Consider the following 12,021-nt stretch of genomic DNA (forward strand, 5'->3'; position numbering starts at 1 on the left):
AAAAAAAAACAACCCAGAGAACTACAAGCCAATCTTGCTTCTGTGACCAACAAGGTCATGGAGCAGATCCTCCTGGAAATCATGCACAAGGAAACCTGAGAGGTGATTGGTGAGAGCCAACATGGTTTCACTAAGGTTAAATAGAGCCTGACAGATTTGGTGCTCTTCCATGACAGGGTTACAGCATTGGTGGATAAGGGAAAAGCAAATGATGTCATCTACCTGGACTTGTGCATAGCATTTGACACTGTCCCAAATGATGTCACTGTCTCTAAAATGGAAAGACATGGATGTGATAGATGAATCACTCTGTGGATAAGGAATTGGCTGGATGGTCGCATTTAAAAGTTGTGGTAAATGGCTCAACACCCAGATGGAGACTACTGGCGTTCCTCAGGGGTCTGGATTGGGACCAGGCTTATTTAACATTTTTGTCAGTGACTGGGACAGCAAGTTTGTGAATGATAGTGAGCTGGGTAGTACAGTCAACATACTGGAGGGGAAGGGATGCTATCCAGAGCGACCCTGGACAGGCTCAAGAAATGCACCCATGAGAACCTCAAAGTTCACCATGGCCAAGGGCAAGGTCCTGCACCTGCGTCGTGCCAATCCCAGACTCAAATACAGGCTGGGTAACAAGTAGATTAAGAGCAGCTGTGGGGATAAGTACTTTGAGACACTAGTGAATAAAAAGCTGGACAGCTATGTCTGTTTGCAGCCCAGAAAACCAACAGTAACCTGGGCTGCATCAAATCAGAGGTAACAACAGGCCAAAGTAGGTAATTGATTCCCTCTACTCTGCCTTTATGAGTCCCATCTGGAGCTCTGTGTCCAGATTTGAGGCATCTAGTACGACAGGGATGAGGAGCTGTTGGACTGGGTCCAGAGGATAGCCACAAAAATAATCAGAGTGCTGGAGTATCTCCCCTATGAAGGCAGGCTGAGGGAGGTAGGCTTGTTTAACCTGCAATAGAGAAGGCTTCAGGGAGAACTCATTTCAGCCTTCCAGTACTTCAAGAGAGCTTATAGAGCTTATACACATGGGGGAGACTGACTTTTTACATGGGCAGATAGTGACAGGTCAAGGGGGAATGTCTGTGGATGATCCACTCCCAGAGGTGCTCAAGGCTAGGTTGGATGGGGACCCAAGCAACTCTGCCCACAGCAGTAAGATTGGAACATCAGGCTTTTCAGAGAGGAACATCTGAGATTTGATCAGAGTTTGGAAAACTCTGAGGCAGCTTAAGTTACAAGAATGACAACCTCAAAATGAGAGGTAATAAGGTTAAGGGGATCTACAATTTCCTGAGCCAGATGCTAAAAAAACAAGCAGAGTTGCAAGTCTATCAATTTCTCTGTCCTGTGCAAGCCAACAAAGAACATCTTCCCACTACTTCTCCTGGCACAAAAAGATGATAACTTGCTGCTCCTTTCAGCTACTCTCTTGGCCCAAACAGCCAAGAATTATGCAGTATACTTAAAGAGTCTAGTCATGCTAATAAACTCCAGAGAGCTTTGGTGTGGCTTAACAACATACAATTTTCACATCAGGTTTTTAATGTGTTTTTTTTTGTTTGTTTGTTTGTTTTAATCTAAACACATACATTAAAAATTGACTAAAGGTGCTTCAGCTGGATGCCTACAAAACCCCTGACTACCATGGAACAAGCACTTGAAAGGGTCAAACCGAGTTCAGAAAAATAACTTGTTGCAACTCCTTTGCAGTAACTATGAGACTTAGCCTTCTTTCCTGCAATCAGTTTTCCTGTTGGTCATAGCCCTGCTAACCTCTCTACCAGCCAAGGCTGTGGCCCTACTAACAGCTTCCTCATTCAATCCTACAGACAGATCTACATAACAAATGAAACAGCATCTCAAAAAACTCAATTATATAAATAATGACTGAATGAAAATACAGATTAATACAAAAAGCAAATGTGGATCAAAAGTAGCATTGTTCCTATACTATTTGATTTTATCCTTTCCACACTTCCTCAGTACATAAACTCACAAGAAGATATCCAAGTGAGCAATACTGTCATCAACATGAATTAACAAAAGAAATGCAGCATTTGATGTTTAGCCTATTGGCGTAACAGCTGTACTTTTACACTTGGCAAACTACAGGTGGCTTTTAATTGAATGTTCTCCTGCTTGCAGAAAACCTTTAGCACTTTAGCCCAATAAAGTCTTTTCTAACCACAGAGTATTTGAGACCTAGATACAATGTGTTTCTAAATTTCCTTTTCAATGCACCGGCATTGTATAAAAAATGTCCAAGATAGATCTTCTGTTTGAGAAAAATATTCCCTTTATAATGAAACACAACAGAACAAGCCATTCTAACCAACTGTAGCTATTTTGGACTTCAAATATTGCACACTGCTTTTAGAGGATGTTTTCTGAGTACCATTAAAAGGAAATGTGGCAAAAGTTTAAATCAAGAGCTTGCTGTTAACAGGCAAGCATCTGGATTGCATGTACACAAATTCCCTCCCAGAGCTCTGTAAATGAGCAGATTTTGATATGCTGCTTTTATTTCCCTTGGATAGAGGAGACACTGGGGTTTGCTGTTTTTCTGCACTGCATGCAGTGCCTTTAGTAATTGAACAATAGTACCCAGCTATCAGTGCCTTTTCTACAAACCGTATCATACAGTGTAAAGAAGCTGCTCAATTCATTGAATCTTCATGTTATATATTGATATCAAAGCTCTGTAAGCCTAACTGTACAACATGATTCTGCATGAAGGTGTTGTACAATCTATTTTTATCCTCATTATAACTGCTACAATACTTTTCCTGATTTCCAGTACCAACTGAAATGCTTTAATTATGCTATTATTCCCAATCAGTACTACAGACAAGGGACAGAGCCTTCCCATCTAAAATAGAAAATACTTTCAGTATTGCGCAGATCATGAACTACAACCACAAATTATTTCAGATACTGCCAACTTGCTACAGCAGGATGAATCCTAAAATTACACACTTGGCCCCCAGCCTCCTGGCACAGCTATTTTGAACTGCGAAGCTAACTGACACTACCTCATTTGGGTCTCAAGAAGTCCACCAAGAACAAACTTTCCCATTTCTAGGCCATTTCAACCTCCACATTTTCACCAGAAAAATACAGCAAAAGCTTCCACTGTTAACTATGCAGCAACAAGAGAGAAGAAAGCCTCACAAGAGAAAGAAAAACAAAAAACGGAGCTTGTCTAAACACAAGACATTACTTAGTCAGATAGCCCTTCCTACTTCATACTGCCCGAGCTAAAAGTGCACCAAAGGAAAATATTTCTTATTAAAGGCAGGGACACAAATAGAATGGGAACAGAATGGGAATAAAAAATCCAATGGCAGGCATGATCAAAGATCAGAATATTTCTGTTAGAGTTGCCCAGGGCCAGCATCCACAAAATTCCTTGAGAATACCCACTGGAATGCTGATGTAAAAGTTCACATTTTGTTTCCGATAAGATGCACATAAGTACAAAAAAGGCACATCTAAGCTGTTTGACTGCTGGGAATGAAAAAGACAAGAATAGGCAGACCTTCCAGAAGCATCTGCACTTAAAACAGCCTAGTGTTTTTAACGGCACTGCCAGAGTCTTCAGCTCTTCACATTTCTGCCAAAGAAAACCTTAGTCCTGCCTCATACTGTCTCTTCCCTCCCACTGAACCACTTTGTCCCACAGTCCTGTTCTCACAGTCTCTTCCAGCTACCCTAGCTCTAACCTTCATCTTCTCCCTTTTCAACTTCACTTTCTGAAAAAGACCTCTAAAGGTCCTTTCTAAACTAAATTACAGTAGCTTTATCTACTCATTCCCAAAGTATCAAGGTACGGAGAAAACAAATGCCTTAAGACAAAGCCCTCCTTTAGTTGCACAATACATGTGCAATTGCACACTAAAAAAAAGGATACCCCCAAGTTGCTCAGCTTTTTATTAATCTTAGGTCCCAGGAACATGAAGATGTCAGCACTAGCCCATACAGGTCACGTTTCCAAATTATACGCAACAAGAAATGTAATGTCCTCATCTATAACCAAGTTCTAAAAATATCTAGACAACAACAATGGATTCCAATTTACTAATTTTTTACAATCAAGGCTAAATGCCTCGTCTCCCCAACTACTTCTATATGTAAATCAAAACTTTTCACGTTACAAGAACGTGAATTTCTTGCCTAGAAATTACAGAAATTACAGGAATTATTTCTGATTCAGACCTAATAATCCCGTTTTGCTAAGTTAGCAGACACACGAGTGCTTTTGCAAAATGACCTAATACAAAACAAAAGCCATAGCATCCCATCCTTAGCTTCATAAAGTTGGCTATAAAAGATAATCCAACTACAGCATCCACCCCCACAGCTGTGTTACTGCTCAACTTCTACTTCTGTGAGCAATTCCAGCCTTGACTGTACGATAAAAATGCAACTATTCACTAGTCATCAGAACTACAAGGTGAAAACATGACAGGCAATGTCACTACATAGGGCTACAGACAGCTTGAAAGGTAAGTACTACAAGTGTCCACTTGATCTATCTATTCCCACAAGCCTGGAACACCACTGCCATCTTATCTACGGGGAATAAGAAGTAGTAAAGCAGTCCTATGCTCTTGAACGTCACTCTGTAATAAAAGCCATCAAGGGTGAATCAAGAGAGGATTACGGAGCAGAAAGCAATAAGCGTGATAAAGGATTTACTTAAATGTCAGGGTACAGCACAGGAGTCAACTGGGCATATCTGGGAGTACTGCTGGTGGCTTTTTGGTAAGAGAAGATGCAAAGCAGGTTCAAAAGACAGAAAAGGAATGCATTTAGTAGGGAAGAAAAGGGCAATAAAAAAAAAGCATACAAGAAGCAAAAAGGAATAGGTAAAAAAAAAAAAAAAGATATGGTAAACAATTAAACCTCCAAGGGAATTTGCAGAGAAATATAATAAAAGTCATCATGAGTGAAGATAGGACAATAAGAAAAAGCAGCATAAGACTGGATCTCCAGCAACAAAGGAGTCTGTAAACAGTGAACTGCTGAAGACTTCAAAGATCTGCATTAGCGCAGCTGCTTTGCAGGGTTTTCCTGCTCAGATGGCAAACTGGAATGGACTTCTCTAGGCTGAGGGCTGCTCTCTGAGACATAGACTTGCTAACCTGAGAAATTACATCCAGCTACTCTCAGCATCCTGGGACAAATGGGCCATGCAGAGCAGTGCTTAATTTGAGAGGGAAAAAGGAGGGTGCCCAAGCCAAGCTGCAAAGGGATGAAGGTATATCTCTAGCAGGATAAGAACAGACAACATGCCAAGACGAGGGAAGGAAAGCCTTCAACATCTTCTGTTGCACCTCTCTACAATGTAAAATTGTAAAGCTGTCTCCTGCAAAACAGTACTATCACTGATTACAGTTTCATGTAGTCTATGTTGGCAGCAACCATCCTCAGCCCTATGCTGCCCACGCTCCCTTCGAGAGCTGCAAATGTTTGGCCTAAAAAAAGGAATATCAGTAAAGTTAAAGTGATCTCTTGCCCAGTCCAGTTCATTTTGCAATTACATTATGTAGTTTGGTTGGCAAAAGAAAGGACAGTAGAACATTAGTCAGTGACAGGAGTTGAAAAGAATCATTTATCTGTCAGCAACAACTCCTAGAGAGTATATCCAACATCAACAGACAAGGACCTGGTGGGTCAATACTGGCTCCAAGCACTTCCAGCTGTTTGCTTTCCTTACTGCCCTTGTTCAGGGCATCCCACTTTCCCAGTACTCCAGACAACAGCTCTATAGCCAATGAATCACCTTGTTGGCTTTGCTCTTTGTTGGGGTCAGAGAGAGCAAGATACAAATACGTAGGCTGTAGTAACACAAAGCAGATCAGCAGAATCTTACAAAGGCAACATCAGGCACTGCTACTCCAAAACAAAAAACTGAAAACAGAAATAGAAAAGTAGTTTCTGTCCATGTTGTTGGAAAGAAGAGGTCTGATAGCAGGAGAATGCAGGAATTAATCCTGCAAGCCAGTTCCTGGAGAAATGCTGCTTTAAAATAAAGACACATGGTCTTACATGATTGATTTTAAGTGACAGTAAGCTTTCTAATGAAGGAAGTCAAGTACCTCATATTGAGAGTGACCATGAAGGAACAGCAGAGGAAGCATTATAGACTACCACAGTCCCCACTTCCTTGCGCTGCTGACGGGAGGGGCACAGAAGAGAGTGAATAGAAGGGAAGGTGTTTGTTTTCTTTTAGTTCTCACTGCTCTAGTCTGTTAGGCAATAGCAGTAGGCAATAGATTACATTAATCTCCCTATGCCAAGTCTGTTTTTCTCATGACAGGACTTGTTAGCGGATCTCCCTGTCCTTAATGCAACCCTTACTTTTTATTTTTCCCCCTCCATCATATTTTCTCCCTATTTATTTATGGTAGAGGAGTAAGAGAGACTGATGTGATAGAGCTTCACCAATTGACAATATGAAACTATGAACTGCTTGCACATTCCCATTACTTTATCACTAGATTAGCAATAGGTGCACCTGAGGACAGCATTAATATACACAAGGAGAATCAACACGTAGACAGATTAAAACATGGCTCCTTGCAGAGATACTTCTTTCTTCATGGCCAAAACCACCATCCAGACCATAAGGAACAAGAACTAATCACACCTCACCTCCTTTCTTGACAAAGGTCTGCTCTTCAAAAGACAGTCTTCTCATGTATGCATCTGATGTAAAAATTGAATCAGATCCAAAAGTAACAGGATGCAATTAGCAAACCTGCAGCTACCAAATGGAGCAGAGGCTCAGAGAAACCAAAGATGTAAACAATGTCTGGAAGTCAGACTTCAGCTTTGATAAACGCACAACAGTGGACTCCAAGGCAGCAACAAGAACAGATCAACAATTGGCAGGAGCAAGGTCTCCAAATACTTTTTTCATTTAACTTTTTGCTTGTTCTGGTCTGGGTTTTTTTTTCTGGGGGGGGGGCGCCAAGGAAGAACCTATACAAAACTGAAAATATTAAAAAGCATCACTTGAAAAGGACTTGATCCTACGTAAGCTCTAATTTTCCATAAAGACAGTTTGCCCCAACCTTTTTGGTGGTTTTTTTTTGGCCCCAGTGCTACTTTTAGACTCCCTGCTGCCATTTCAGTTTCTTAACCAGATTGCCTGACTCCTGCCCTGTATGTATACCATAACTTCACCTCCCAAGGCATGAGAAAACACTCAGTGTGTTCTACAATTGCTTGCACTAGAGACAAGATTTTTTTTTTTTTAATAGAACACACTGCTTGATTGATCTGATCTTAGCACTTCAAAGAAAGGTGGGAGAAAAGGGATATAAACCAGAACAAAAACATTTCCTAAAAGCCGTAATTGCAAGTTTGAGCTCCCCCAGCAGGAAAAGAAGATGTCTTTAAAAGGTTCCCTCTGTGAATGCTCGCAACAGCCTCCCGGTAAGTAAGCATGTATTAATACAGATTAGTTTTCTGCACGTAGGAAGCACTACAAAATTGCTCACTGGAATGCAAGTTTTACCTACAAGTGATTAAATATGCATATAGAGAGAGAACAAGCAGAAAGTTCTAAGGGCTGTAGGCAGCACAGCAGGCTGATAATATCCTTCTGCCCTCAGAGAATGAGCCAGAGCTGGTAGATTGCTCAGCCCACGTGAACAGCAATTCAAAGCCTTGATCCTGCCTAGACTTAGCGAAGTAAATATTCCCATTTCCTTTTCTGGGTTGAACACTTTGCAATTTAAAATTTTCCACCTCAGCTAACCAAATTAAGTAGAATACAGTCTTCTAAATAGTGACAGCAATCTTAGCATCACTGCTGTTCTGGTTTCTGATATTTTGCATCATGTAAGAGATAGCCCCATCGGGCCAGAAGTCTTTCCTGAAGCATTCAAGTTGGGTAGTGTAAAGGAAGCTTTGGGATTACTATGGTGAACCTGCACAGAGTTCCAGGAAATCCATGTCAAAGATAATACGTCTCTGAGCTAATGAAGCAATGCAAGATCATACGCTTATGGTCTTTTATTTACTTTTATTTATTTAGTCCAGCTTATTTGCACCCACACATAGGTACTGCTTTTCCACAGGATCAGAATGGCGAGATTGGTAGGGACCTCTGGGTCAGTATGGTCCAACTCCCACACCAGCAGGGACACCGAGAGCAAAGTGCACAAGATCATGTCCAGAAATCATCTGAATATCCTCAAGGATAAAGATTCTATAACCTCTCTGGGCAACCTGTGCCAGACGTTGGTCACAGTTAGACTTAGAAGCTGTTTCCATATCTTCAGGAGAACCCTCCTATATTTCAATTTGTTCCACTGCACAGTGGGGCTTAGGAGCCACATTCAGTGCTCATTTGAAACACTTATGTTAATAAGCACATAATATGGAATAGGAAACTCTTTAACCAAAAGAGTTTTTCAAAAATACATTTTTCCATATGAGTCTTTGAAAACATTTAGGACATTTATTTGATGGTACAGGCTGAACCCTCAGTATATCACAAAAAAGTTCAAGCTCCTTTCCTTGCAAACAACTCTTCTGCAGCTATGTAGTTTCTAAGCATTTCTTTTAGTATAATACTTAATGAAAAGCTAGGAACCTTAACAGCTGCCCTGATGGCTGAGTAACTGATAATTTTTTTTTTATCTATATCCCAAGCTTAAAGCCACTTTAAGGACAAACTTTCACTGGTTGGTCCCAATTTCACTTCTCTGAACAAATTCACCTTTCTGCTTCAAGTTTTATTCAAATAAGCATCACCTGTAATCCCAATATCCTACTTGACAGATTGAAAACCGTGCTTTCACTGCCCTTGAAAAGCAAGAGCACCAGTACAAATCAGGCCAACAAGTAGCATCAAGAACAAAGGAGAAGTAAGAGGAGACAAAGACTAATTTCAATCTCCTTCTGCATATGCTAACCATTTCTTTCATGTGAAGTTTTGAGGGGGAAAAAAGATCTTAGAAGTGATACACTGCATGTGGAGTTAGCTATGTGGCAATCAGAATTCATTATTTCCTAGTGTGTTAAATTGAAAGCATCCTCGTTGCTTCTTGGGTTTAAAAACCCAAAGTAGTCCTTTAGGACTACTATCAAATGAAACAAAAGGAACATGCACAAACAAAATCAAGGGTTTGTTTTGTTTTGTTTTTGTTTTTTTTCTTTTTTTTTTTTAAGTCATTTAAGAGATTCAAATCATAGCAGTAGCTCAGAACCCACCCTTAAGTGAGGTGAAGTCCATGAGGAAAAAAAAGCTACCTTACTTCAAAAAGGTATTTCCTTTCCCACAATCACCATCAAGGGTGATGCCAATAGGACCTAACCGTCCGAGTCTACCAAGCACTGAATGATATGATAAGCATAATGTGTAAGAAACCTTCCAAAACAGCTTTATGAGTAACCACAATGATCTATCTCAACCTTCAAAAGAGGAAGTTTTGTGCTGGAGGTATCTTGAGCTAACAACTTGTACCAAGCACGCTGAACAACAAAGAACTTTATGTGAATTAACAGAAACTGAGCTGTGTGAACCAAAAGGTCAATTTAAGAGCAGGAGTACTGTCTCTTAACAACAGCCAGAAAAGGATACCTAGCAAAAAGTTAAGAACAGGGTGAAAACATGCAACATCTTTACAGATACCACCCAAGTTTTCAACAGTGTTCCACTTGGGGATGATACCTTAGTCAGACACCAAATACAGTAACATTTTAATATTATGAGCTGAAACTCTTCTCAAGAAGCTCCAACTTCTGCATATTTTGAATAAAACCTGCATGTTGTCTAATTTTGTTAAATTGGCATTAGCTCATAGTGAAGTTATAAAATATTTAAGAAATGGAAGTACAAGAAATCTCAGGGAAACTAAACAGGTCAGTCCATGAAATAATGGCTAAAATTACAAATTGGCCAGAAGATTTAGCTAGTCTCAAAAAAAGCTGTTTCTGAAGCAAACCTCAGGAAGTTAAGAATACACCAAGTTCAAACGGATGCCGAACAAGTGACTAGCAAGCAGTACTACACACATTACTCCTAAAAACTTTTACCTCCTACTCTCTTAGACCACATTATTACGTAAAACAGTTGCATCACTTTCTATTCTTACAGGATAGGATCCATTTGTCTTCCAATCCCAGGGCTGCTTTCCACCATGTCTTGTTATACAGGGCAGTTATAATTTTTTTCTTTTTAGCAGTAAGTCTTCAACAAGAAAATATTCTACACTGCACAAATCCCTTGGCCTATCACCTAAACATCACAGCCACTGTGGATATCACTGCAAGCAATCATCCACCATTTAGATCAGTCTGAGTGGATTCCTCTTTTGGGTTGCACCATCCTCACATCACTCCAACCAAGAAAATGAAAACAAATTTTCACAGCCACTTCCTCTTTGCTCCCTCTCTTATCATTTGAAATTCTATCTTTTAAGCTTTGCTATTTGCAGTAGCAAAAGCAATACAGTAACTGTAGGGTCAGTGACTGTTCACCTTAAGTTCATCAGGAAGACAACTGACTAGGCTCATCTTAAATAAAGAGGATGGAAGTTCAGTACCCAGTGATCACAATGAAGTCAAGGGCACACTGACTAAGCAAGACCAAAGAATTGCTCTGCCTGCTTAGACACTGTATCATACCAGACCATTAAGAATAGAAGCAGCACAAACAGCAGGATTCAAGTCAGACACCTCAGCCTTTCCCAGAAAGGAACAGCATTATCTAAGAAAAATGGTGTGTTTGTGTAAGTATGGAAAAATAAGGATTTACTGCAGTACAGGAATCTACAGTCATCATGAGTATTACCTGCATGCAAGTCTAAAGCAAAAAACAGAACAAGAGGTAAGCACTCAGTATTTTCAGTAGGCTTCAATCACAGAAAGTGCATTTTCTGAACTTGCTTTAATGCTGGAGAAAAAGCACATCATTAAAGAGAGGCAGCTGCCATTGCTTATTATATGACAAGTATTTAACTGCCCACGTATTTTACAAGCAAAACCCTTTATGTTCAATAGTCATACTTTAATCCATGCTTTCCATTAGATCTGGAAGAGATCCAAGAGCTCTGCTAGACCTGGCCACTGCTACGCCTTAACAACTACACATTTATCTAGAGATTGTTTTCAAACCACATATGAACTGCATTAAGACTGCATGGTTCCTCTGAGAAGCTAAAAGCAGAGATTGCTACACTAATCTGAAGAATAATCCCACAAAATTAAGTACTCCTGCACAATATTTAGAAAGTTGTCATAAACTGGTAGCAGACACGTGAAAGCAAGCAGTTAGTGCCTGCAACAGCAGCATCTGCTCCATTACCTTATTCTAATATGAAGCTGCTGCTTCCTTTCTTTTACCTTCCTTTCCTCCCTGTTTGCTAAAATATTAGAAGACATACATTACTGTATGTATTTCTACAAATACATTACTGTAATTTTCAGACATTATTGTGCTGTAACTCCTTGATGCAAGTAACCAGACTCCAATTTAATCATTTGTAAAGAAATATCGCTAAATAAGTGTCTTATTGTCCTGTGATTGTTCTGTGCCCAGCAGACAAATGAGGAAGAGACTTATTTTCTTGATACCTGAACTTTAGGAAAGAAGGGAAAAAACAACTGGGGATGTCTAAAACTCAGATAAGCTGCAACACATTAACAGTGGCAAGGCACATGCCCACAATCCATTGGTTTCAAGGATCCTCATAGTTCAAGATCTGCACGAAGCTATGCAAGAGGAGGTAGGGATCGAATATGAGGAAAAATGTTTTAATTATGAGTACTGGTACAGCCTCAGAACTCAACAGGTATTTAGATAATGCCCTCAACAATAAGCTTCAGATTTTGGTTAGCCCTGAAGAGCTCTCAAGCAGTTGAACTGCATCATTGTTGGTCCCTTCCAACTGGACAATTCTAAAAGTCATATTAAGATGCTTTTATAGCTCTGTAGTATTCTTGGTGTGACCTTCCCCCCAATACAACCAACTCCCCATTCTTAAAAAA

This window comes from Meleagris gallopavo, chromosome 4 (assembly GCF_000146605.3).
Source record: "Meleagris gallopavo isolate NT-WF06-2002-E0010 breed Aviagen turkey brand Nicholas breeding stock chromosome 4, Turkey_5.1, whole genome shotgun sequence".
Taxonomy (NCBI): domain Eukaryota; kingdom Metazoa; phylum Chordata; class Aves; order Galliformes; family Phasianidae; genus Meleagris; species Meleagris gallopavo.